The sequence below is a fragment of the Ursus arctos genome, unplaced genomic scaffold, assembly GCF_023065955.2.
Source record: "Ursus arctos isolate Adak ecotype North America unplaced genomic scaffold, UrsArc2.0 scaffold_33, whole genome shotgun sequence".
NCBI classification, from domain to species: Eukaryota; Metazoa; Chordata; class Mammalia; order Carnivora; family Ursidae; genus Ursus; species Ursus arctos.
Genome location: NW_026623019.1, coordinates 2,896,909 through 2,924,380, shown reverse-complemented (window position 1 = coordinate 2,924,380; position 27,472 = coordinate 2,896,909). Strand labels below are relative to the sequence as shown.

Below are 27,472 nucleotides of genomic sequence, written 5' to 3'. Positions count from 1 at the left end.
TGTCTGGATTTTCAGGCTGCACGAGAGAACCTGCTTCTGTGCCCACCTGCTGCTTCTCCCTCGACGTATGGGCGCACATCACAGAGAGGATGCTTCAGGGTCAACATAACTGTTCGCAAATAAGCAGCCAGCCACCACAGGGGAATGTAACATCAAAATAGTAATCGTCCATGTGTTCCTCGTGTTTGTTGCTCACCTACTATGTGCAAGTGATTTTTCTGGGTGCCGTGTGGGAAAGAAAGTGAGTCTCTTTGCCTCCAGAAAAGCAGCCGACGTGGCTCGGGGAGCGGAGGTCCTCTCCAGAGGCCCAGCGCTTACCCCAGGGCATCCGCGGTCTCCACCTCTCCTGCCCCCCGCTGTGACTGGCCAGAGCCGCCGCAGGTTCAGCTTCTCGGCGGGAGCTCTTGCTCACCTACACCCTCAGGCCCGGCCCAGACTGAGCCTTGGAACAGGGCGGCGGGGGGGGGGGGGGGGTCCCCCCCCAGCGCAGGCGCAGCAGGCTTAGCACAGAGAGGGTGAGTCTGGATTGCAAACAGCTTCCCTGGGCACTGGGAGCTCCCTCACTGTTGACAGCCTTTACTACAAGCCAGCATCTCACACTCTGCGTGAGGTGAGCAGAGAGATGAGCTGGCCACGTCCACCCCCAGAGGCCAGGGAGGAAAGCAGGCGCAGGTGGGCCGAGACTGGACTGGGGACACAGGGCTGCGTCTGCACGGCCTCTCCACCGGGGCTCCCGACACACGCAAACGTGCACAGCACAGGCGGGGCTTAGGCGGGAGGACGTGCTTGTTGGCAGAAGACTCCGTGAGCATGGGATGACACAAGGCGTCATCAGGTCACGTCTCACTCCGGCTCTCCTGTGAAGGGAGGGGGTGGGGTTGCAGCCAGCGGGTCCCTGGACGCCCAGCCACAGTGTCCAGAAAGCAGGAGAAATAAAAACAATGAAGTAACAGACAGAACACACACTGAACGTGACTGGTCGCTCTCATGTGGCCTCTTCACGTGGCAAACCATACAGGGAAGCAGGACGTGCAACAGAACACCTCCAGGGGCCGCTCCAGGGAAGCCCTGGTCACCCCACAGACTTGGCTTCTCCTGTCCCATCCAGAGGTGCCTGGCTGAAGGTTTCAGCTTCCGGACACTACTTTGGGGGTTCCCATTCCTGCACTTCATTCACACAAACCACAGGGGCCCCGCGGTGGCGGGAGAAACCAAACCATCTGATTTAAAGCCGTAAGGATGTGCTCACGCGGGCTAAGTCATCTACAGTAAGTGTTGCTCAATATATATTAGAAGTCACCATCACCGTTTCCTAGTCCGTGGAAGCATATTTGTGGGATGCACCACATTGCAGAAGCTTAGGGTGATGCTCTTGGATGTCATAAACCCGTGACACAAGCACACCCTGTGCTTGAGTAGGTGGCCAAGGCTATATGACGGGAAGAAGGGTGGTTTGGCCACATGACGACCACAGGAAAGGACTGGAATGGCACTCACGCATGCTCGGCGGGAGCTCGGGCTGCAGTGGGGAGAAACACAGGCACAGACGTGGACTTGCTGAAACCTGGGTGCAGCCCCCTTCCTGCAGACACCCCAGGAGGGTGGAAAGTGGGAGGCCGGCGTTCTGGATGTGCTTGACTCCCACACGTTCGACCCACCATCCTTTCCTGGATTCAAGTGCAGGTCTGGAATCAGGAGCCCGGACAGTGAGGGGAACCCACAAGGATGGAGAGAAGCTTTCAAAGGGAGAACAGCGGAAATGAGACAAAGCAGAAGACAAGCCCCTATAAGCCTGAGTCCTTCCTGCTGCTGCACACTGCCTGTAATTAGGGAAGTGGGCCTACGCCTCCAGCCTCAGCACAAAACCAACCGGAAAGCAGAAGTGCCAATGCCCCGTGCCACGGGCTTCCTTTAATGGTGCATTCAGAAGAAGCCAACCCCGAGGACACGGATCCCACTGGAACCGACCTGTGTCTAAGGGCAGTGCAAGCAGACACCGCTGAGCCCGTTGTGCTGAGTCCCCAGGGACATGCACAGCCCCGAGAGTTCTTACTAAATGAACTTTGTGTTACTAAAGAAACCTAAGGGCTAAGTAGGGTATGCCAAAATTTTCGTGGGTATTATATATATTTTTTTAAAAGGCTCTACAACATGCAAGTATCAAATTCCCCTATAAAACTGGATCAAATAGGAGAGAAATTCTAGAAGAGAAATCTTATCAGGATGCCAACTCCTGGCGGGGGGCTGGCGAGGCTGAGCAGACATGGTCTTCACATCAGGAGGGCCCATGTGCAGAGTCAGAGGAAGTACCAGCTCTCCCTGACCCCATCCCAGATCTCTGGGAGGTGCCACTCGTGGTACCAGCAGGACACACAGCCACGACTTTGAAGCTCACACTCCAGGCTGTGCTGTCTCCCACACTTGGGAAGAGAGCTGGGAGAGGCCAGCCTCCACTCCAAAACATCACAGGAGGTGCATCACGGAGAGACACCCTCTCCACATGCCTGAAGCTGCCAGAAGGAGTCCGGTGGAGGGTCTACTTTGGTGTGTCCAGGAGACTCGCAAGGATGTGTTCGGAAAAGTAACAGAAGCCAACCTGTACCTCAGGCCTACCGAAGTGACAGCTCCATGCAAGCAGCATGACCATCTTACAGATGACAAACTCGAGCCGCAGAGAGGCCAGGTATGCACCTTCAGGGCTAGCCTGGCCGGTGAGAACCGTGAGAGCGACGGCGGATGGTGGCCCAGATGACAGGATGGCAAAGGGAAGCTCACAAGTGTTGGCTCACAGGGCATCAGCCGACTTGCCCGCATCCCTAAAGGTAGTGGTAGCCAGGTTCATCAGGCCTGGCATCGAGCCCAGGAGGTCAGTTACCTCCCAACGGACAAACAGGTAGTCGTGGGAGAGCCAGTGCCGGAGGCCAGTGCTTCCCTAGCTACAGCCTTCGGAGACCCTCGGGAGCGTGTGAACAGGCCCCTCGGCCAGCACATCCTAATGCAAGCGCAGGCCTTTCTGGCCAAACTCGGAGCTCTTTCCTTGTCAACTCACAGCACAGGTTCTCCACGTGCAGCCCCGAGACCAGCAACGCCAGCGTCATGGGGAGCTTGCAAGGAATGCAAACAGAAACGTCCAGGCCCCACGTGGCTTGCAGAATCAGAAGCCGTGGGGGTGGGGCCCAGCCACCTGTGATTTCACTTGCGTCCCACAACACTGTCCATGTCGCTGCTCAAGACAAAAGTCTAGGTCCTCTTCAGGAGCTTCTTGTCCATGTCACTGGGTCACCAATCCTACCCATTTTACCTTCTACCTTTCCAAACACACCCACCCTTCAAGCAAAAACTGGTCACACCACTCCTCTGTTAACGGACCAGTCTACACCATCTGCCCTCTGATCTCAGGGTCAATGGGCTCCCCCCGCCCCATCGCTCCCCCGGGCTCTCTCAGTACAGCACCTTCGGATGCTCCCAGACCACCCAGTGCCCCTCAAGGCCACCTTCCTTTTGCAGTACGGACCACAGTTCTGACTTACTTTTAATATATCTTCACTTAAATGAGTGTATTTGATGAATGCCTGTCTCCCCAAGGAAGGCAGAGACAGTATCGATCCAGCTCTCTCTCTCTCTAACTTTTTAAATGAATTTTAAATTTTAGGATGTATTTAGATGTATAGAAAAATTGCAAAGATAGTACAGGGTCCATACACCCCACACCTGTTTTCCCTGTTGTTAACATCCTACAGGACTACCGGACATCCCGCACAACTAGTGAACCAACAGTGACACATTATTGTTATAAAGCCCATACTTTGTTACTTTCTTTGGATTTCCTTCGTTTTTTACCCAATGTCTTCTGTTTATGTTCCTGGACCCCGCCCAAGATTCCACACTGTATTAAGTTCTTCTGCCTCCTTAGGCACCTGTTGGCCAGGACAGGTTCTCAGGCTTCCCTTGTTTTGGATGACCTTGACGGCTTTGAGGAAGACTGCTCAGGGAGTTTGTAGAAGGTCCCTCAACTGGGTTGTCTGATGTTCTTCCCGTGGTTAGACAGGAGTTATGTGATTCGGGGAGAAAGACCACACAGGGAAGTGCCATCCTCCTCACATCAGATCAAGGGTGCAAGCATGCTATCGATGTGTCTTATCACCGGTAGTGTTCATCTTTGACACCTGCCAGAGCTGGTGCTTGTCGGGATTCTCCACTGTGAAGGTGGTCACTCATCTCCTCCTCTTCCCATCCCACCCCGTTTGGAAGGAAGAAACTCTGTGCAGTCTACACACCAGGAGAGGGGAGGTATGTTCCACCTCCTTGAGGGCAGAGTATCTCCATAAACTGTTCGGAATTCTGCAGAGTAGGTTTGTCTATTCTCCCCTCTCATTTATTCAATCAATCATTTGTTTATGTAAGTATGGATTCAAGGATACTTACTTTACGCAGCTGGCTTTAATCCAATACTACTTTATTCTGTTGCTCTGATGGTTCCAGTGTAGCCACTGAGAACCTTTCCAGCTGGGTCCTGTGCCCTGCTCAAAAGGCTCTATCATTGTGGTTTTGTTTTGTTTTGTTTGGGGGGGGGCACTTCCTTATTTCTGGCACTAAAGATATGGCAGGTGGCTCAGGTATGCTTCTTCTCCACTCCTACACTCTCTCATTTCTCTATTCCTTGTGATTGACAGTGGTCTTAGAGACCACAATCTGGGCACAAGGTGTGCTCACTGCTACTAGGATGTCACTGCCTCTAGACCCTCTCCAATGACAGAGGAAGAAAGTACACACACCAGTACGTATGCACCATCTGAAGTATTTTGCTGTCTCTATCCATCTGGATCTGTATTAACCTAAACGTGAGGTCACACTGATGTCTCCATCCCTCTGCTTCTATTCTCCAGAAGAGAAAATCGTTAAACATTGGTAGAATTCCCTCCTTCAGTGTATGGTATAAGTCATCAATGAAACCATTTGAGCAGGGAACTTTTTTCTTCTTTTTCAGACAGGGAGGAGGTTATTAAATTATTGACTTAAATTGAAGAGATGGGGGCTATTCAGGCTAATTTTCCTTCTGTGAGTCCTGGTAGTTTGTGCCTTTCAGGAATTAGTCTGTTTCACGTATGTCATCACATTTGTGAGATCAGAATCTTCCATACTCTTGGGTCACTGTTTTTCTGATGTCCGTGAAATCAGTACTGATGACATCTCTTTTATTTCTGATACTGGTAATTTGTCTCTTCTCTATTGTGTCCCTGTTTTCAATTTCAAGGATTTCTGCTCTCATTTTAATTATTTCTTTTCTTCTCACTTTAAGCTTTACTTGCTCTTTTATTTTGCAGTTTTCTTAGGTAGAAGCACAGCTTATGGATTTTATATATTCCTTTTATCTATTATTTGCACTTAACTCCATAATTTTCCTTCTAAGCACTATTTTTGCTAAATCCCACAAATTTTAAGCTGTATTTTTATTTTTATTCTGTTCAAAATACTTTTACATTTCTCGTCACACTTGTTCTTTGACTCACAAAGTATTTAGAAATCTGTTGTTCAATTTAAAAATATTTGGGGGTTTTACACCTATCTTTCTGTTACTGATTTCTAAGCTAATTCCATTGTATTCTGAGAACATAATTTATATTAATTTTTATTCATTTATGTTTACATATGTTTTCCAAGAATGTGCTCTGTCTTGGTGAATGTTCCATGTAAGTTTGAGAAGAATGTGTATTTTTCTGTTGTTGGATTGAAAATTTTATGAGGGTCAAGTAGATCAATGGGATTGAAGGTGCTGTTCACGTCATCTGTACCCTTACTGATTCTCTGTCTACTTAGTCTACCAGTTACTGACAGAAGGTGATGGAGATCTCCAATTACAATAGTGGATTTGCCTGTTTTCCTTTCCGTTCCATCTGTCTTTGCCTTGCGTATTTTGATATCGTTTGTTATGTGCATACATGTTGAGGATTGTTTTATCTCCTTGGATAACTAACTGATCCCTTTATTGTTATGTAACACTCCTCTTTATCTGATAGTCTTCCATTTTCTCATGTCTGTTTCAGCTAAAATTAATGTAGCTATTCCATCTTTATTTTGATCAGTGTTTGCAGGAAATATCTTTCTCCGTTCCTTTATTAATCCATATCTGTCTTTACATTTAAGATTTTTTTGTAGACAACATATGGTTGGGTGTGGTTTTTGATCCACTTTTGTAAACTCTGTACTCTAACTGCTGTACTTAGACCGTCTGTATTGAAAGTGATTATTGATTTAGTTGGACTGATATCTAACGCATTTGTAACTTTTTTACTCAGGCCTTTTTTCTTTGTCTTTTTGTTCTCCTCTTTTTCTGCTTTCTCTGGTTTTAATCAAGCATTTTATGTGATCCCAGCATTTTAAAATTGTTTAGTGGTTGCCCTGGAGTTTACGATATACACTTAAAACCGAAATTTTAAATATAACTTTCAAATGACACTATCTGCTTCACATACAGTACAGTTGTGTCCTAACAGTATTCTTATTCTTCCCTCCCAACATCTGTGACAATGCTGCCATTCTGTCCAGAATCACTAGTACACTGTTACTTCCATTGCTTTAAAAAAGCAACCTGCCTTTTAGATCAATTAAGAATAAGAAAAGTAAGATATTTTATTTTACCTTCACTTTTTCCCCTCTCTGATGCTTTTCCTTTCTTCAGGCAGATCTAAGTTTCAGATCTCTCTCTTTTTCCTTTTGTCTGAAAAACTTCTTTTAATATTTTTTATTGGGCCAGTCAGCTAGTGGGAAATTTTCTTAGTGTTTGTCCGAGAGTCTTGATTTCTCTTTCCTAGTTGAAGGATGCTTGAGCTAGATACGGGAGTCTAGGTTGGTGCTTGCATCTTCTCCTTCAACACTTCAAATATTTCGCAACACCAGTTCTGGTTTGCACAGTTTATGGTGGGAAGTCTGCCATAAATAACTCTTCTCCTGTTCCTCTGTGAGTAGGGTCTCCATCTCTCTCTGGCTTTTTTCAAGATTTTCTCTCTGTCTTTAGTTTCTTTCTGTGGGTTTCCTGGATCCTTGTTGTGGTGACTGTATTTTCGCTTCCCCTTTAGCATGCCTTGTAATTCTTCTTATTGAAACCTGGAAGTGTTTGGTTTTTCTGTTTTGTTTTTGTTTTGTTGTTGTTGTTGGAAACCTGGCAGTGTTGAATCAGGTCACAGGAACTGAGGTGTGAGGATTTACCTTACTATACTAAGATTTCATGTTTTCTGTAGCTACAGGTGCAAGACTTCTTCTGTGTCTTGTTTCTGTGCCCTCTACCATCTTCGGGTTTCCCCAACTACTCCTTCTCAGGGGAGTGTTTGCCCTTTGTTCTTTCAGCGGCCATCCAGTGCTACACTATGCCCTGTCGGTGTGGGGGTAAGGCACGCAGGCAGGGGAGCTTCCCATAACTGCCATTAACTCTCAGGCTCTCAGTGAGTCAGAGCCACAAGGCTGTCACCTTCCCAAGTGTTTCTCCAGGGGTCTAGCTTCTTTTTCTCTGAGCCTCACACTCCCTTTCTTGTCTACTATGTTCTGATCAATTTACTTGAAGCCTTACCCCCATTAACTATGGGTGTGTGGGTTTTTGTCCTTCCGGTGACACAAGGAGGGGGTGGAGTATGAGGAATCCCTTTGCTTCAGCTGGGACACAGTGGTGACAAGCTCTTCTCCCCAGAGAGGAGCCTCTTGTGGAGAAGGCTCTGGGTACTTTTCTTTTCTTTCTTTTTTTTATTTAAAGATTTTATTTATTTATTTGACAGAGATAGAGACAGCCAGCGAGAGAGGGAACACAAGCAGGGGAGTGGGAGAGGAAGAAGCAGGCTCATAGTGGAGGAGCCTGATATGGGGCTCAATCCCAGAACACCGGGATCACGCCCTGAGCCGAAGGCAGATGCTTAACTGCTGTGCCACCCAGGCGCCCCCCTGGGTACTTTTCATAATGATTCTTCTCCTTCCCCTACCAGTCATGAGGGGCTCTTTCTCAGTGGTGACTGTATTTTCGCTTCCCCTTGCTCCATGGAGCACCATGAGAACTTCATGAAGCTTGTATCAATCGTTTTTCTCGTTATTTTCTTATTTGCTATATTTCTGATGTTTCAATGTCTGGGTCTTGCCGATCCCAGAGACAGACTGCCCCTCACAGGGTTGGACAATTTGTGCAGACAGTTAAGGCCTCTCCTACAAGTGAGCCTTTCTTATTCCAACCAACCAATCCCCCATCCACCTCCCTCCCTGGGCTCTCACACCCTAGGGCAACTATGGGCAGCCCTTACACCTGAGAACCCAATGAAATTATTCAGAGGAACCGATCTCAAGCCTGCTTACCTTGCCTCGCCTTTCCTGCAGAAACCACAACAAGCGCTCTTGCCCACCTTGCCCCATTTCCCTCTGCCTCCTGACCAACCCTGGTGCTTCCTCGTGTGATGGTTCATGTGGTACATCCTGTTTCTAGGGATCTGTGAGCATAACACTTCTTTCTTCATGACAATCACTTCCGTATCAGTGTGTCTTACCACACCTGAGTAAAACATTTTCCAGGGATCTTTAAAATGAGACTGGTAGAGATGAAACCAAGCAAGTGGAGGTCTTCCTAAGACTGCAACCCATAGGAGCTTCTCTCTCTCAAATTAGTCCACATTCAGCCCCAGAAACTCACCAGAATGGCCATTTAAGGGCTCCTGTCCTATCCCCTAATTTAGAAATTGCAGGTGCATTGGAGGAACTCAAACTACCTGATAAAGACAGAGCTCTGGGTCAGTTTCTGGTGGGGCCCTGGGCGCACTGCACGTGTGGACCCGTCTCCTTGCATCAGATCTGTAGGAGGCAGTACAGAGCCCCTAAAGGAAAACACCACTGCCGCCCTATGTGCCCCCGGGATTTCTGCCTCCCTCCTTGTCAGTCAGCCTGTGCCGAACGTGACCTCCCATGACCTGGGGGTCTGGACAGTGTGAGCCGCAGGGACCCCCCCAGTGAGTGTGCATGTGACTACACCACCGTCAGTCGCTAGCTTGTGCAGTTGGAAGTAAACAATCACTCCCTGGTCATGAGAAAAATATTTACTTAGAAATACTGGCTACGGGGCGCCTGGGGGGCACAGCGGTGAAGCGCCTGCCTTCGGCTCAGGGCATGATCCCGGCGTTACGGGTTCGAGCCCCACATCAGGCTCTTCCGCTATGAGCCTGCTTCTTCCTCTCCCACTCCCCCTGCTTGTGTTCCCTCTCTCGCTGGCTGTCTCTATCTCTGTCGAATAAATAAATAAAATCTTTAAAAAATAAAAAAAAAGAAATTAAAAAAAAAAAAAAGAAATACTGGCTATGAGGGCGCCTGGGTGGCTCAGTCGGTGAAGCGTCCCAGGGTCCTGGGATCGAGCCCCACGTGGGGCTCCCTGCTCACCGGAGTGTCTGCTTCTCCCTCTTCTCCCTCTCCTCCCCAGCTCTCTCTCTGTCTCTCTCTCTAGCTCAAATAAATAAGAGCTTTAAAAAAATTATTTCCCTGTTTTGTACAAAATACAATCAATTCTCCTTTTGTGTGGTAATTAGTTCTAAAAAGTTGCCCTGAATACCGAGTTAGTGAATAAGGAACCACTGCTTCGAGGGGAAACACAGGCTTGTTCCCGGGGCTCCGAGGTCACACACTCCCATCAACCAATCAAGGCGCAGTCTTGCTCTTGGTGTGTTTCTGTGTAAAGACACCCGATTGAATATACATTGTTGATTGATTAACACCGAGCCCATGGCCAGCAACACCGCAACTCCTGCCCAAAGGAAGCCCACCTAACAGGTATTTTCTCCAGAAGGCACATCACAGCCTTGTGCATGCGGGACACCACACAGCCCTCTAGCCCTAGGGTCACAGGCAGGTTTAAACTGCAAAGTCACCAACAAAAACAGAAACACTTTTTTAAACATGTGGGACTTGATTGACACAAAGATGACGTGTGGGCAGTGTGTTTCATTCACCTCGACTGGGCGCGTGCACGGCCGGTGAGTCCTCGCCTGCTGCTCTCTGCACGTCCCCAAAGGACGGCGAGGGTGCCGTGAGCTCTGGCTTTGCGGTCTCCAGCACATTGCAGCGAGTAGGTGAATTCGCAGACACAGCACCTGCGAGTCACGGGGACCGAATGCACATTGTCGTATAGAAGATGCTAAATGTAAGCCATAGATTCATCCCTCACCCGTTCTGAGTCACTTCCGACTATTCACAAGGGCATCCATGGTCACACACAAATGAGATGGAAAAGCAGTTTTTGTAAAACTCATACAATGGTAAATAGACAGTAATATGTGCAAAATTTAAACCCTGATCAGTCTTAGCTCCTGACAAGCCCATCTTGCTGTCCTTGCCGGCTCTGCAAAATTTCCTGGCATCCTCGAAAACATCAGTCCACCATGAGACAAGCCAGTCGGGTGCGCTCTTACAGGTGTTGATGTTTGCTGTAGGCGAGGCGATCAATGCCGTGTACGTAAGTAAAACAACACGACAACGTGCAAAGTAAACGAGAGAATGAGCAGCCTTCGCCCCCGGAGGGACCTGAGCTTCACATCAGTCCTGCTGCTCACCGGCTCTCCGGTGTTGGGCAAATTACTCTCCATAAAAAGGGTGCAGCTTTCACTATATTGGGAAGGAATGTTCTTTTAGGAGAAAAAAGGACCAAAAAAAGGAAAAAAGGTAAAATGGCAACATTTGTTAATTCTGAGTATGGTTGCACTTTTCTGTATTTTTAAGACTTCCCCCAAGAAGATGGCTGTCGTGAGGAATACATGAGGTCATGTCTGATCAAGGCCTGGGGCTGGGCTCCTGCTCTTTCCTTCAGTCTGACCGGAAACAGACTGAGTGCAGGGAAGGATCTTGGCTACTGCTAAAGCCCCAGCACCTAGCACTGTTCCTGGCTCATGGAACTTGGCCAATAAATCAATGTGCTGAAGAGATCAAAGACCCAGCCAACGAAATGCCCTGCTTGGCCGCGCAGATCAGAGAGGCCAGCCCAAGCAAAGAGTGCCACACGAACCTTTTGGTCATTCTGAATGTATTTTCTATTTATTCTTAACTGTTCCTGCAGAAACTTAGTTGTTTAATGAAAATGACAAACGCTCCCCAAGATAAATACCAAAGCATCAGCTAGCTCGCGTGATGGCAGAGTAAAGATGTCACGACCGCCCCCTCTCTGAAATAACCCCACAACAAGAAGCAGAGAGAGAAATGCCAGGGAGTCAGTAGGAGACACCTCTAACCCCAAACTGCAGATTGTGGGAGCAGGACCCAGCACAGCAAAGGCTCACGCTGGGAGCATGAAGACCCTCAGGGCACATGGCCGGCAGGGGGCAGCTGCAGACCTCAGACAAAGCCCGTAGAGCAGGGCTCCCACAGAGCAGTGGGGGATCAACCATGTCTTGAGAGTGGAGAAGAGATTCTGAATGGCGGGCTGCCTCCTTGGGAAGAAATAAATATTAAGCCAATCGTCTCTCTCTCTCTCTCTCTCTCTCTCTCTCTCTCACACACACACACAGCATTACTGAGAACGAGGAAAACACTCTGCTAGCCTGGAACCCATCCTGGGCCACTCCCTAACATGACTCACTTCCAAGCGAGGAACCATATTCCTGGGTCTACAGAGTGACACTAACAGAATCCAAGGAAAAAGGCAGTAAGAGAGGCAGGCAGAGCATAAGGAACATTCACCAGAAGACTGTCCCAAAAGGCAGATGAAGTCATGGCCACACACACGGCCATGGGAGCAAAGCACTTACCGGAATAATCGCTTGGTTAAAACAGCAGCTCAAACCAGAGATGCGAAAGTTAGCGGAGGGGATGGGGAGGCAAGGAGGGTCACGAGAAGTCAGCGGCAGAGGTCGGGGAAGGTGGGGAAGCAGATGGAGAACAGGTGCTCACTTATGAAGAGCATGAAAGACAGAGGGGAGCTTGAGAAAGATGAAAGGGAAATCCAACAAGAATTCAGCACAAAACACCGAAAGGACAAAGGAGACCCCAAATATGCAAGATCCATGTCCCTAAAGCACAGAAGTTCAATGAAGGAGTCGAACAGACATTTCGAGCTTTAATTAACTTTTGAGAAACCAGAGGACTTCTCCCCTGGATTCTGTAGCCCGGGAGCCTATCAGGGAGCTTGAATAACTGACCTTAGACTTGTCCCCGGCCACCCTCAAGGCTGGAGGACAGGAGCCCGTCCCAAGGGGCCGGTGTGTCCGGCCCACGAGCCAGACGGTCCAGCGGGCTCGGGGCGGGGGGGGGGGGGGGCTGCAATTTCAGCAGGGGGACCACAGTGCTATGGAAGGTAGGAAGGCTCTGATGGTCTGCCCAGAATCGGAAGGCCCAAGCAGGGCCGTCCCCCCTTCCAGACACTTGCTTCAAAACCACTGCAGACGTTTGTCAGTGATGCCTCCGCCGTGCCTGCCACCGCCACCGTGTCAGAGCCCCAGGACACCTGCTGTCCGAGGCATTCACGCAGGAATCCTGAGGTCTACGTTCCTGACCAAGCTCGACTAACAAAACCAAGAAAGTTCTAGACCACAACAGTGCTTCTCCACCCCACCTACCGCTTAGAATAGCCTGGGTGATTCACTGTTTAAAGTGCTTGGAGATGGAGCTCCAGCCCCAAATGGCTCAGGGCCTCCAGGGGCAGAGCCAGCCCTCATGGGGTCTGGAAGCTCTCCAGCTGTGGGAAGACCCGCTGCTCCAGGCCGGCCGCCTCTGCACCGAAGGTTCTCGGGCTCCACACCAACCCAGACAGAGCCAGCCCCAGGCGGTGAGCGGTAACGTGGCTGGGGAAGTAGCAGCGATGTGCCGGAAGCATTCCGGCAAACCCTGGCCCTGATGGGGATCCTCACCCCGAATCCTCAGACACAGCAGCACCGTGGACACAGTCCCGCAGGTGAGAGCGCCTCGCCCCTGGGTGCAGGGCGCTGAGCTAAGTTTAGGAAGCCCGTGTTGCTACACTTCCTGACGACAGGCTGAATCATGAGAGAAAGTTCTAGAATTCCCAAACCCTTCAGAACTGCTGGTCCTATGGTGCTTTATCTCTCACCCAAATAAGCAGACAGGAATTCCAGAAACAGTCAAACTGCGCAGATGGAGGGCGAGGCAGGGCTGGAGCCCAGGGCCCAGGGCCAGGAGCCTGGGTGCGGCGGTCCCACCTGGCGGGACGGGCAGCTGTGCCGTCACAGGCTCCTGCAGACCCTGAGTCCCCAGGACGCCTGCCGCCCTGCTCGCCACACAGAAGCACAGGGTGCACGCGCCGGGGAATGCAGACCTCGCTTTCTTGCACAGCAAAGAATACAACACGTCGTGAGATCTGGCGATTTTCTTCCTTTAAGAGCGTCTGCACACGTCCCTTCCTAAACGGACAGAAATTCGGATTCCAAATATTTTGAGAAAATGATGTTGGATTTTTTTTTTTTTTTTTTACTGCAGAGAAATGAACAAGTACTAAGGTTTTCTCCATTACTTCAAAAGCCTCTACGAGAAACTAGTGGGTTCTTCCAGAAACTATACTGAACCAAGTGTGCTTAACCCAAAGGCGCATCAGTGAGTAGCTCTCTCCAAGGCTGCGTTCCCACGGGATCGCTCCAGGGCACCAGCTGGAAACCATTCTAGTCTCTGCATGACTCATTACTGACCTGTCACTAAGCCAGACTATACTGGGGTGTGTGTGTGTGTGCACGCCTGCATGCGTGTGATAGGTGTGCTCTGTGTGCCGTGTGCACGTGTGTGCATGCTGCATGCATGTGGGCCTGTGGGTGTGCACGGACACATGCGTGTGTGTTCTCCGTGTATGTGTGCACAGGTGTGCATGCACCTGTGTGTTGTGTGCATGTGTGTATGCCCGTGTGTGGTGTGCACACATGTGAGTGACATGTGTGGGCATGCGTGTGTCGGGGAAGGCTGCAGTGCTGAGTAGATAGATGGCACTACTGCAGATGAAAGGGCCAGGCCAGATCCTGTGGACAAGACTCTGGGTCTCATCAGAAGTACGTGGGTACTCTGGGTTCAGAGCCCTTTAAGGAAACGGGGGGGGGGGGCATCCAGGTCCACATGGGGAAAAGTGGCAAGTGTTACAATCTACTTTCCACGGGCAGTATTTTTGGGGGCAGGGGGTTGAAGCGTGTGTTCCCTGACTCTGGGAAGCAGCGGCGTAGGGCTAGACCGTGCTGCCGTGAGGGAAAGACTGTTTCACTCTCTGCCCCACACGGAGTGACGAGCCACAGGTGGCTCCTGCCCTTGAATGTGTGGCTTGAAGCGTGGCCAAGGACTGATTTTAAAATTGTATTTCCCTTTAAGTACCTGAAATGTAAGTGACCACACGTGGCAGGCGGAGCTGTGCGGAACCACACGGTTCTCAGTCCCCAGCAGGGAAGCCGGGGAAAGGCTTCTGTCCTCGACCAGGTCCGGTGTCCGCCTCGGAGCTGTGGGCAGCGCCCCTGCGACCTATGTGATGGGACTGTCGGGGGTCTTCTAGCAAAGTCACCTCGAGACACCTCTCCCTTCCAGACATTTCTCTTCCCTACGTTTCTTTTTACTAAGGAGAGACATGTTTTGCTCCAAATACTTACACTAAATATCAAATATTCACTGTATCCAAAGCACACGTGATACCCTGAAATGTATCCGTACAAAGCGACCATGCCGGAGCACAGAGAGCACAACCATGTCTGCAGCAGCTCCCAACGGACGCTGTGAAAGTGCATGCCAAGGCCCCAAACAATGCCACGGAGTGTTTCGGGCTTCAGAGTGGGAGGGAGGCCACGACCCGGTGGGGAGGGGTGAACTGTTCAATGACTGGGCACAGGAGAGCAAGCACAGCCCTGCTTGCTGCCCGGTGAAACCCAGCAGGCTTCCCAAAGGCATCGCTAGAGAACGGCCAGACTCCTTCAGAGCCAAAGTGACACTGTCGAGTAAGGGCCACTGTTTCTGAGACCCTCCCAAGGTCTTCTAAAATCATTCTTCCCCTAAAGACCCCTTTTTTTCCCTCCCTGTGCTAACAGAGGCTACTCTGTAAGCTCCTGGCCTTCCCAGCACCGAGCCACGACCATCCTGCAGGCAGCCTCTTCTCTGCAAGCTGGACCGCTGGTGCTCTGGGCTGTGCATCTGGGGGCCCCGGAATCCTGCACCTGGAGCAGGCACCTCCAGCCTCGTTTTGGAGATGAGCTAGCTAGAAAGAGCCTAAGAAGTTTCAGCGAATGATGGAATCCAGACCCACGTGCCTGGTCTGCCTCTGCCAACCGTGCTGCCCCCTGAAAGGGGCTGTAGGACCACTTCCGGGACCTGGGCATTTATGGGTGAAAGCTGTGGTTCTAAAAGTTCTGTTACGAAGTGCAAGCATGGGCACGCGGGATGAGTCCTGGGGGCTCCCCGTGTGAGTACAACACTGTGCCCCATGGGGGTGCGTGGATGGACAGAGTCAGCACCGGGAAGGGCACAGCCACAGACTGTCCCCAAACGGCCCACAGCGACAGCAGCCCCCACGTCACCATCCGCTGCAGCCGGCGAGGCCCCGAAGCCAAGCCACAGACACCAAGAAACCATGGCCCAGCTCTCAACCCGGAGCGAAACTGTTCGTGTCCTTCTCATGAGAAAAAAACATCTCAAGTAAGTACAGGGGAGCCGGAGACATGCTGAAGTGTTACCTTACAAATGGAAACCATGCAATGCCCTCGGGTAGAAGACGCGACAGGCCAGTGCGTCTGTCAGCCCCGGGCGCACATTCCTTCTCAGAGAACCATTCTGGGTGCTTGTACCTCCTGCCAGGCTTGTGCAGAGAACGCGCTGACGTTCGGGCTCACACCCCTTCTTCCCCAACTTCAGACATCCAGACCTCGTGATGCAAGTGCAAAAGGAAGGGGGTGTCCACAGTGTGAAGATGTGTGAGCTCTCTCTCTTTCTCACGTACGTGCATGCGTGCACGCACAGCCATGCACTAGTGTGGACGGAGCAGCCTTTGCAATCAAGGGCGCACAGCTGCCATTACGCCCAGCACACCGACACATTCAAACTCGATGGCAACTTTGCTAGGCTTTAAAGATGTGCCCGTGTGCTCTAAAGCCCTGCTCACCTGTTCTCAAGTTCGGCTGCTGCACTTGGTGGGGGAAGGGGCGGGAGCCTTCACGAACGTCCAAGGGCGAGCCACCTGCCAGACCACGTCCGAGTGAGTACCCGCGGGCGCGCCAAGCTGGGCGATGGCCAGGGGGACACGCAGCAGGGCCCCAGCTGCACCACCCTGAGCAAGCCAACCAACCTCTGGAGGCCCCCCTCCATGTTCGGGGACCGACGTCCTGTCACAGGGGCCACTCTGTCCTGCATCAGCTCTCTTCCAGGCTCAGCCCACGCAAACCTCCTCATTTTATCATGATCACTGTAAATACCAAAACTTCTGTGCGCAGAATCAAAAGGTGCATTTCACGTTTTCTCTGAACTGATGTTACTGCCTCCCCAGGTGACTGCTGCTCACAGTTGCTGCCTTTGCTTCCGGAACGAGCTGCGTATTTGTGCGCGTGTGCCGCGCACACCGGAACGGGCAGACCTCCATCTAAGTGTGGCCTCCGTGGGCATATGTGTGACTGTGTTTTAGAAAATACATACAGATAGACCACATCTTGTTCTTTCACCGACCATAACTTGGACAACTTTATATTTTGACCTATAAAGATTCCACGTTTTTAAAAAGACCACCACGTGGGGTTATGATGCACGGACAGAGCACAGTTGTTTCAACCAGTCTCTCTCCTGATATGCATTTCTTTTTTCCTTTCCTTTCCTGTTTTCTTTCCTCTTGCTATTACAAAATGAAATGTTGCAATGAATTACTGTATGCATATACATTGCTTCACGTTCGTAAATTTATATGTGCAATAAGTTCCTAAAAGTGAAACTATTTAGTCAAAGCACATGTGTGTTTTTAATTTAGAAGACAACCCTGCCAGCACCCACCTGTGCGAGCGTCTCCCTTCGCCACCATTGTCACAGGGCAGACCCTTAAATCAACGCTCATCGCAGAGGGGCAGGGGATAGCCATGCACTTTTGGCTCATCTGCCCTCTTAACTGCGTGTTGTATCCTTGGTGGGGGTTTCTACTGGACTGCACTCATTTTTCTCGCTGAGCTGACGGAACTCACTGAAAATAAATATCTTCTGCAGGGTTTTTGCCACTTGTTTATACATTCTTTAGCATTTGTATGGAGACTTGCTTAAAACGTTAGGAAATGATACTCATCAATCTTTTTTTTTTTTTGGTTTTGTATTTTCTATCATATTTAGAAAGGCCTTCTTCACACCATATGTATTTTAAAACTTGCCCAAGTTTTTCTTTTGAGATGTTGCTGTTATATTTTTATTTTCTGGTTAGCCTGGAACTTATTTTGGTGTAAGAAGTGAAGCTTTTCCAAAGCCACGAATTAATAGCCCCGCTCCCTTCCCTGACCGTTGGGAGATGCCCTGCCTGCCTTGCGCGAACATACATACTTCGGGCCTGTTTCTCCACGATCCACTGCGCCTGTGCCTTAAGACTGTGCGGATCCTATCTCCCCTCACCCACCCTGTGTTCACTGTGTCCCTAGGTCTTCTCGAGGCGGGGCCTGGAGAGTCCCCTCGTGCTCTTGGCAGCACAGAAGGCCACCGTGAGGAGTGGCTTTTCGTAACCACCCGTGATGCCTGACCCATCACATCCCACGGATTTGTGCGTTGAAGTCCTAACTTCCCAGGACCTCAGAATATGATTTTATTTGGAAAGAGTTTTTACACAGGTGATTAAGTTCAAATGAGGCCGTTACGGTGAGCCATAATCCAATATGACTGCTGTCCACACAAAAAGGGGAAGTTAAGACACAGAGACACACACAGAGGGAAGAAGGTGTGAGGACACAGGGAGGAGACGGCATCCACAAGCCGGAGAGAGAGGCCTCTCTGCTGACACCTGACCTCAGATCTCCAGCCTCCAGAACGGTTAGACAACCCCCCTTGTCTTTGGCAACCCTAGCCAATAAATACCATTCCTCTATCGATGGACACGCAGGCAGTTTCCAGGGTTTTCCTAGAAGAGAGCTGCTGGAAGGATTAACAGGCACGTGTGTCTTTGTGGACACTGGCGGCTCGTTGGCGGGAACCCCACACGGCTTTCTGCCTTCCTTCCAGAGCATGTCCTTCCCGGCACCTCTCAAGCCGCCTTCGTCTCACGGAACCCTTGAAGCCCCGCCTGCGTCACAAATGTTTCCACAGTCGGACGCCACTGAGTTGGAAAATGTCCCTTCTCCATGCTCCATTCCGTGGGTCAGGACACGTCGTACTTCCCCTCCCAGCCCTGGCAGCAGAAACGCATGCAGGGAGCAGCGATTCTCCCTCTTGTGGGGCGGCCTGTGGTGTAGACGGCACCTTGGTGCACCCTTTCAAACTAGCTTCCACGTGGCTCCGGTTCACTCTGGTGGTGAATTTGGGAGTAAGTTTAACGTGTGTTGAAAGGAGACAAAACCTAAAAGCATCCGATGTTCTCACATTAACCTCGCATTGATTCAAGACTTTTTGTCCAATTCCTAGTGAATCAGCTTAATTCCCCAACACAAAGCTGTAGAGATAGTAACGACATGGCGCCCTGAGCTCATGACCCACCCCACCCCACCCCCGCTTGCTTTCCTTGTGTCCACAGACAGGCTCTCCACCTCCTCTCTGAGCACGACGGCAGATCCCCCTACACTCCTTATCAGAGCAGCAGGTAAGAGTCACGGCCCTGGATGAGCAACACGTAGGTTTGATGCTTTGAAATCCAGCAACACCCCTTAGCAGTTGGACAAGTCACTTCACCTTCTCAGCAGGTAAACCAGATGGCCCCCAAGTCCCTTCCACCGTCACACCCTGTGCAACCCTACACGTGCTTCCCAGTGAGTTATGCTTCTGGCCCGGCCACGTCCTAACCGTCAGCACGGACACGAAGGGGCAGCCCTCTCCTTGGACACACTTCCTACCTGAGCTCCAGCGTGGCTGGCACAGCTCCCGGGACCACAGCGAACCCCAAAGCCGTCCCAGGCCTGTAATCCAGCCTGCTCTAGTGAGCTCCCCTCCTTCCTCCTCGCTGTCACATCCTCACACAGCTATGACCACCAGCTGATCAGGGTTGCTAAGAAAAGGAAGTGGTGGAGTTCCTCTCCAAGCCTATGCAGCAGCTATAAATGCAGAGAAAGGAAAGAAACAGTGTTATAACCGTAACACAAAATAGGAGTCCGTAACCACGATGGGAAGCGAAGGAGGCGTACCGCCAGTGGCCTGCAAACTGCTGGCAACCCCAAAAGACAAAGCAAGATGGGCTCAGCCCGGCGAGGGAGACCACAGTCCACAGGCGGGGGTGGGGGGGTGGGGAGGGCAGCTGTGAGGTGGGAGTGGGCCCCAGGGTGTGGTGCCCTGGCAATGGCAGAGCCCTGGGGGGCGGGGGCGGGAGGCACAGAGCAGCCAGGCAGCCCAAACCTCTCCAGCCCCCCCGGCTGCTGCCCCCCTTCCCTGCTAAGCAGTCCCTCTGCAGGAAAGACACACATCTGGAGAGGCAGGGCATGGCCACATCCACAAAGAGCAGAGAGCCCCTGCAGCCCACACACTGGTTCCTGGTTCCTCCTGCCCCATGCATACCTCACCCCTCCTATCTCATGGGCCACAGGCTCGGAGAGCCACAGAACAGAACAATTGCAGACTCAGAAAATGAACTCCTAGGGCACCTCAAAAAAAAAAAAAAAAAAAAAAAGACCAGCACACATCCTAGAAACACCAAGCACGGCAGGAAAGCTTGCCCCATAAAGGAAAGGCACCGAATGAGCCAACAGATGAGCCAATGCCAGAGGAAGACAGAAGCCGTGGAGAAAGAAGACAATGTCCTCGCTGGAACCACTAAGAAGAACCACAAAAGCCGAATGCATCATTCACAAAAATAAAGGATTAACTCATTCCTTGGAATTTAACCACCTGCTTGCTTGAATATAACAGCTCCCGCAGGTGGACTTGATAACAGGATGGCAAGGGCTAAGATCTTTCTGGATGAAGAGTAACCAGTGGGTTTTGTGAAACATAATGCAAACGGCAAAAGAGGGAAGAGATGAAAGAAAAAAGTGCATTCACTACAGCTTTGTTCATAAAAATTAGGTGTCCAGTTAGCTCAGTTGGTGAGAGGCATGGTGTTAATATAAAATCAAAAATTGGTGGTGGGGGACCCTAAATATCTGTCAGTAAATGAGCTTGTTTTCTAGTCTGTGGAATAAAATGCAGTAATCACCGATAGGAAGACCTCCTCACCCCCAGGCATGTGGTTGATTAGACAAAGAAAGTTGCAAATGATACTGGTGTTAAGAACACACACACACACACACACACACACACACACACATGCGTGGAAACAAAGGCTGGAGAAAACACACCTCCCTCCCACAGAGGGTGGGCTGGGGCAGAGGGTGCTGGTCAAGGAGGGTGTGAGTGGTGCCCCTCAAATCTGAATTCTTCCCTGATGGACACGTACTGGGGCATGTCATGCATTTAATACATTTTAAAAAATGCTAGAAGGTTCTCCCAACTAGGTCAGAGAAACTCACTTTAGAAATAGTACTTATTCATCTGTGACCTGTTTAGGGGTGCTATTATTAGCCTCCCCCCAAGATTGCAGGAGCAGATTCCCAGAGCCACTCATGTGGGAGACGCGTTGATGGCCATGTCCGTCCTACCCACAGGCCAGGGATGGGCACCGCATGCTGGGTCCCCTGGGGCGTCACCATGAAACCCCCTGTGATCTTTCCATTCCCAAAGGCCCAAACAGTAGCTTAAACACAGAATGGGACTTGAGCCCAAAGGAGCTTTGGACCCCTACTCTCAACCACTGTTGATAAAGATCTTCAGGAAGACATACAGCAATCAAATGATTCAAATTTTCTTAGCATTTAAAATGAAAATAACCACAGCATTCTCCCTCCACGCAAGCAGCACCCGAGGATCTTGTAAACGGGCAACAGGAGGTCACCAATCATTTCACAAGGTGGACTTCCAGAGCCTCAATCCCCGAGATGCTCCAGGAACCAACGCATCCCACAGCCACGGAGGTGTGAGTGTGATGACAGGTGCCCTCCCCGTGCGTGTCACCTGCACCATGGCTCCCCTCCCCCCAAAAGCTACCTGCTCACACAACCTGATTCCATCCAACACTCATGACTTGGGCAAGGAAAGCTTCCCCGGGAATATCACTGAAAAATCACCCAGCACACACTTCAGGACCAAGGGAGCCAGGCCAGACATCTGAAGAAAAGCACTGTGGGTTCCCCATTCCTGGGAAAATACATATTCCCATTAACTGAAAAAAAAAAAACCACCAGTGTCAGAGCAAATACAGGGGTAACACTGAGACTAATTTAAAATGCAGATGCCCAAACTGGCAATTACTGTATATCATATATAACATACGTATCATATATATCATATATTTGTATATATATTTACACCTAATAGAAATAAAACGTTTTGAGGAAATGTTTTCAACAATTATTACCATAGATTTACAATGGGTACGCTGATAAAAGGTATGTCAAGACCTCAAACGGTAGAGCAAAGGTCTGACAGGCACTTTTCAAAAAAATGTCTTTATTGAAGCAATTCTCCAGTCCAGGCTTCCCCTGTTAATATGTGTACAGCGAGACAAGGGAAACCATCGGACTCAAGCAAGAAGATGAAGGGTTTAGAAAAAAGGAGAAAAATGGAACAGATCGATCATTGGTGTGTTTGGCATGGTAGGAAAGTGAGTGGGGGGTTGTTTCTGTATCAGAGAGCGGGGGTGGAGGGGGAGACGTTGTCAGAGGTGCAGAGCCTACTGGGAAGACACAGAAGCAAGAGTTTACGCAGGAAAAACAACAAAGGGCTCCAAGAAATTAAGTGGAACTATATTATACACTCGCTCTAGCAAGCAATATAATCACAATTAAGACCGAAGAGGCTTCTTAGCGTCCCATTACAGCATGATTACCATGGGTGGTGGTGGTCTGGGACTGCCGGGTGCTCCTTTCTCAGACCAGGAAGTTGACACACACTGCCTAACACGGATACATCGAAAACAAGAACAAATGAGCATATTATCAGGAAATAACATGGTGAATTCTAGAAGAAACAGCTAAAAAGAGGAAAAGCCTGCTTTGGGGAGCAGCACTGGAGGATAGGAAGGTATTGTTATAAATCAGAATTTCATAAAAGCCAAACTCAACTCTGGCCACATCAAAACATCTCCACGGCAAGTCGGCAGAAAGGGACAGCTTCAAGAAATTATCAGACTGACCAGAACGGAATGAAGATTTATCAATTAAGACAAACAGCTGTAGTGGGAAAGCAGAAGGTCACATGTTGGACATTTAAATGCTCTTTGTAGCCACACACAGCATAGATAAGCCAATATCTAAGTTGTGGCTTTTCCTCAAACTGGGCCCTGGGCCCTCCGCCATCCTTCCCCACTCCCCCAGCTCACTGCCTTGACCATCCCTGGGCCTGTGCCTCACTTACCCTCCTGCCCTGGGCCCCCTCCAGGGCTGCAGCACAGCCCAGAGGGGTAGTGCCTTCTCGAGGCTCAGGAGCCAGGACCCCAGTGTCAGATAGACCCCAGGACAGAGGATGCTGCTGACCAGATACCATCCATCATAAAAGCTGCCTGTCCACCCCCCTTAGTAATAGCGGTGTCACTGATATTTGTTCAATACTCACTTCCTCCCCCTACCATCAGCCTTCGGCAGCCTCCAAAACCCATTTCTTGTGGTTTCCAGAAACGGACAGATCAACAGAGAGCCATTTTTGATTCGTTAAACCTACTGTAATACAACCTCTATATTCTTGGCTGTACCAGTATCTTTGGCTGTAGCTTAATGTGACCACATTTAAGATTCCAGTTCAACCACCTTCCAAGATCCGTAGGGCAAAATTACATAATTAATTTCTAAAGGCAAACAATTTTCAAATGGATGCAAGGTAACATTTTGTCAGACAGAACTATAAGCTCCTAGAAAATCCCCCTGCTACCGTAACACCCAAGTGAATGAGTGAACTTCTCCTTTCAAATCCGCTCCGTCGAGTTTCATACTAATCTTCCCACAATTCCTGAGCCAAAAACAAAACAAAACAAAAAGCTGCCTTTCTAATGAAAAAGAACCAACCTGTTGAAACGCAAGCCAGAAGAGCAAGAGATGAGACACAGTTAATTCAGGCAATGTAATTCCAGTCTCTCAAGAAGACTCCGCCTTTTGATTTCAATTGCTTTACAAGAAAAAAAAAAATGTCCAGTGCATGAACATTTAAAAAATAATTCTCCCCAAGGGCCTGAAGAGCTCCTCGTTTCTCCTCTCATTTACACTGACGCCCATCCAGAATGGGAAGAGAATGCTAAAACTTGCAAACGGGGATCAAGGGGGAGAAGGGGTGAGGATAAAGCAAAAACCAGCTTGGGTTGTACAAAGCTCTCTGCCATTCCTTGGGCACAGGTAACAGACCGCGAGCCAGGCGTGGAGGAAACCGGAAGCAGTACTTCTTCCAAAGACAGAGTGCAGCTGTAAAGGACGGCAGTACCTCCCTGTGCCCTTGCTCTAAAATCATCGACCTGGGAACCCTTGCTGCTTGAGAGCACTGTTCATCAGGAAGGGTGATACGCCCCATTCTCACTGGGATCTGTATTGTGATTGCTGTCACTGAAATGTCAGGGAAGTCTTCCTGTTTCAGACTCCCCGAAAAGGGGCAATTGCCCATTTAAGGTGCGAGCTACTGGGCAGTAGAAATGCGATTTATTTCTGAAAGTAAATAGCCCTTAGGAGTCTTAAAGGGTCCCTTAAGTCCTAATGCTCAAAAAGTCTGAGAAACAAGGTTTTGAGGTAAGTTTTAGGGAACTCACTTGGTGACAACATCTGCCCTAAACGGACACACAGCTATTTATAGGCTGTTTATTCCACTGAGCGAGACAAGTCACACTGTCAGTGCAGACATATGAACGGGTGGGATTATAGGAGGCTGCCCAGGGAGCTGTATCCTTCTAAATTCTGAGAAATGTTTTTCTCGGTGCTGAAATTTAGATTCTCAATTTGAATTCTAAATTGTGGAAAACCCACGATTCCAAAACATATCAGAATCTAATTATGGGTATGCTATGGGCTCCATAAGTGATACTGTACGGAGAAGTCTTTGGTGTAAAAATAGAGAAATCAAAGAAAAAGGGGAAATAAAATAAAATAAAAACAGAAATCAGACCTGTGCTTAGAATATTAAATACGAACCTAAGGAAGGCTAAGTGAGTTATTTCTTAAATACAGATCTAGCAATAAAATTATCTGTCAATTTCATCCCTTGGGAAGGATTAAGACCTAAAGTAGATACCTCATTTTTATCTAGCTTAAAACATTAAAAACATTCTAGTTATTAAGCCTATTTATAAAATCCTACATATGAAAGCACTCCACATACAGAGAATCCAAATCCATTTCTATTTTACTGCAAAATTTCTCTAAACGCAGCCAAACAAAAGTATAATGGAGATGAGACAAAATGGTTTGATAAAATAATTTTAACAGACAAGATTTCTCATTTAAAACACCTAATACTCTACAAGTTTTTCAACATTTTAGCTCAAGGATAAATATATTCGTGCACTATATGGACTTTGCGGGCGGGGGGGGGACAGATCAATGAATTTAGTTGCATTTAACTAAAATGCTGACTTCCGAGCAGCAATGAATTTGTTACTAAAACAAAGACTTGAGACGCTAGAATCATTTCCACTTCTTCCAGGAATTCCAAGTCATCGCAAGATGAACTTCCTTTTCACTAGAAAATTTAGACGTGGGGCATCTCGAACTCTAACTACATGCTGACATGCTTGCAGGGTTTAAGGAAAGGAACCGTCTGCTAGTCAAGGTTGGTTAGGGGTCAAAGGAATCTTTGGGGATTCAGGCAAACTGATAAAAATAACCTGCAACACTGTTTCCAACGTAAAAAGATCCAAACTGTAACTTCTCCAATGATGGTGTTTCGAGTTCTCGAACATTCGAATAAACCAAAAACTGAACCGCCTTTGTACAGTTATGTAGGTGGGCTTAAAGTTTTGGAGCCATATTGCCAAAACAAAATTTAACTCAAACTTACACGGTACTGCGCTTGGCTCTCCAAGTCCCTTACTGGCTAATTAAGTTACTTTACCATGAAAACGTGCCACAAAGAGCAATTTCTGCTTCATTTTTAGCGGTGGCTCAGAAAGTTTGCTGTTCCTATGCAACTGCTCTCTCTTTCTGTGGGAAAAGGCGTGGATATATTAAACCCTCCGTTTAATATAGGAGCATCTGCACCTTGAGTCACTCCGATATACACGGTGGAATTTTCCAGGCGAACTATAAAATGGCCAAACGAAAATGAGCGCGTTCTGGCGCCCGCGGACTCTGTCTGGCCTGAGCTGCTAGAGGCTTCCGCACACCGGCGCCGGGCCCCGCGCTGCCCGGACAGGCCCGACCCCGAGACGCGCTCGGTTTAGGGCTAAAGCGGGCCGCACCTACCCATTTTGATTCAGTAGAGTCAGGTTGTCCCTCCTTTGTCAAAGGCCGGAGGCCCCGAGCGCACCTGCCCCGCCGGGGAGCCCGGCGCAGAGCGGGCCGGGGGCCAACGGCCGCATGTTCCCCGCCACCTCCCCCCGCGAGAGGGTGCCTGCGGGCTCCGGGTCCCCTCGGAGGGCGGAGGGCGCGCGCGGCACACCTACCTGTGCCAGGTGAGCCGAGGGCGGGGCGCGGGGCGCGGGGCGCCGGGCCGGGACAGCTCGGGGCGCAGCGCGGGACCGCCCGCTCCTCCTCGCTCCTCCTCGCTCCTCCTCGCTCCTCCTCGCTCCTCCTCGCTCCTCCTCGCTCCTCCTCGCTCCTCCTCGCTCCTCCTCGCTCCTCCCGCCGCTGGAGTCGCCTCAACCGCCCAGCGCGAGGCGCTTCCTCATTTTGGGCAACTTCCTTAGCGCGCCCGGGCAGGCCCCGCACTTCCTCCCGACCGCCGCGCCCCAGCGCCCCGGGCCCGCCCCGAGCGCCCCCGCGCCCCCGCGCCCCGGCCCGCCCTGCCGCCGTTGCACCCGAGTGCCCCAGCGCCCGGGACAGGCTCCCAGCGCCCCTAGAGCCCCTGCGCCCTGCCTCCCAGGCGCCGCGGGCCCGCGCCGGGGGCCTTCTTATACAGACAGGGGGCGCCACCGACAGCAGGAACCTCTGGCCACCTTGCCAGCCTGCCACCTGGTCCTTTGAAGCACCCACAGCACTAAGGGGCGCGCCCATTTCGCGGAGCCGCGGCTCGGCAAGGGCACCTCGCTCGCTGTGTGGTGTATTCCCCGTCACCAACCCAAGACGCGCCTGCTGCCCTGTGACCACAAGGCCCTAAGCAACCCGCCTGAGGCCCCAGGTGAACCCCAGACTTCACCGCGCGCCTTGGATGGGCCCGGCTCCTCCAACGCGGTGTTTTCGGAGGGCTCGCGTTATTTCAGGGTTTGTCACAGTGAGTTCAACTCGCTTCCTTCGACCCGCAACCGGTCCTCATAACTGGAGCTAAATAAATGAAGTTTAATATTTACTGTAGTTTAAAAAAATTTTTTTTTAAAAACACCTACCTAGGCTCCTGCCCCCATCCCCTCTCCTCATTATTCTGTTGAACAGCCCTCTTTAAAATGTTCCCATAAAACGGTGCCTGGACCCTCGGATTCTTGGTAGCCACCGTTAGCAGTAGGTGTTTTAAAAGGCTGTACTCTGAGCCAAAAAAAAAAAAAAAAAAAGTCAAATAAAATATATAGTGTGTTAGATTATAATTGCCATGGAGAAATACAAGGCGATAGTATGGACACTCATCGGCGCCCCTCTGTCTTTCCCACCTGGACTTCTCTGCCATTCAGTTTTAACTCAAGTGAGGGATTTTTATTATGGCTGTTTGTTAAGCTTTGGGCTTAATTTTGCTTCGAACAGGCAACGAAAGAGCCAGGGTTCTCTCAACAGAGGCTGCAGAACCTGGATACAGGAGGTTTCCAGAGCAGGCGATATTGGAATTGGACAAAAAGGACCTGTTTTGAGTTTGCATGAGAAGCGCAAGCCGGTTGTGGATGAAGATGGTGTGTTTCCCTAGGGGCGGCTCGTGGTGAGAGGTTCTAGATCCGTTCTCACGCAGCTGTTCTGCACAGCTGCGGGCCCTCTCACCTTTGAGGCGTTTTAAAGTCACTTTGCATGGTTATGATGATTTTGGAAAAAGAGTGTTAAAACCATCACACAAATACCTAGGGAAAAAACCTAAAAGACAACATAAAAATAAAATCTTTTTTAGAAAAGAAATTTATTTATTTATTTGCCAGGGAGAGAGAGACAGAGAGTGAGAGAGAGAGCACAAGCAGGGGGAGCAGCAGAGGGAAGGAGAAGCAGACTCCCCGCTGAGCAGGGTGCCCGATGGGGACTTGATCCCAGGACCCAGAGATCCTGAC

At 50.0% G+C, this 27,472-nt stretch overlaps 1 protein-coding gene across 2 annotated transcripts in view; it reads right to left on the bottom strand.

The window, feature by feature from the left end:
• SYK (spleen associated tyrosine kinase) overlaps positions 1–25,844 on the bottom strand; it is a 75,529-nt gene extending 49,685 nt beyond the window's left edge. The window contains exon 1 of one of the 2 annotated variants that reach the window (XM_026519200.4): positions 25,739–25,844. The gene's annotated coding sequence lies outside the window, so the exon portion shown is untranslated. The remainder of the gene's footprint in view (positions 1–25,738) is intronic. The other variant, XM_044391224.3, reaches the window with a different exon arrangement.
• Between the last annotated feature and the right edge of the window lie 1,628 nt (positions 25,845–27,472).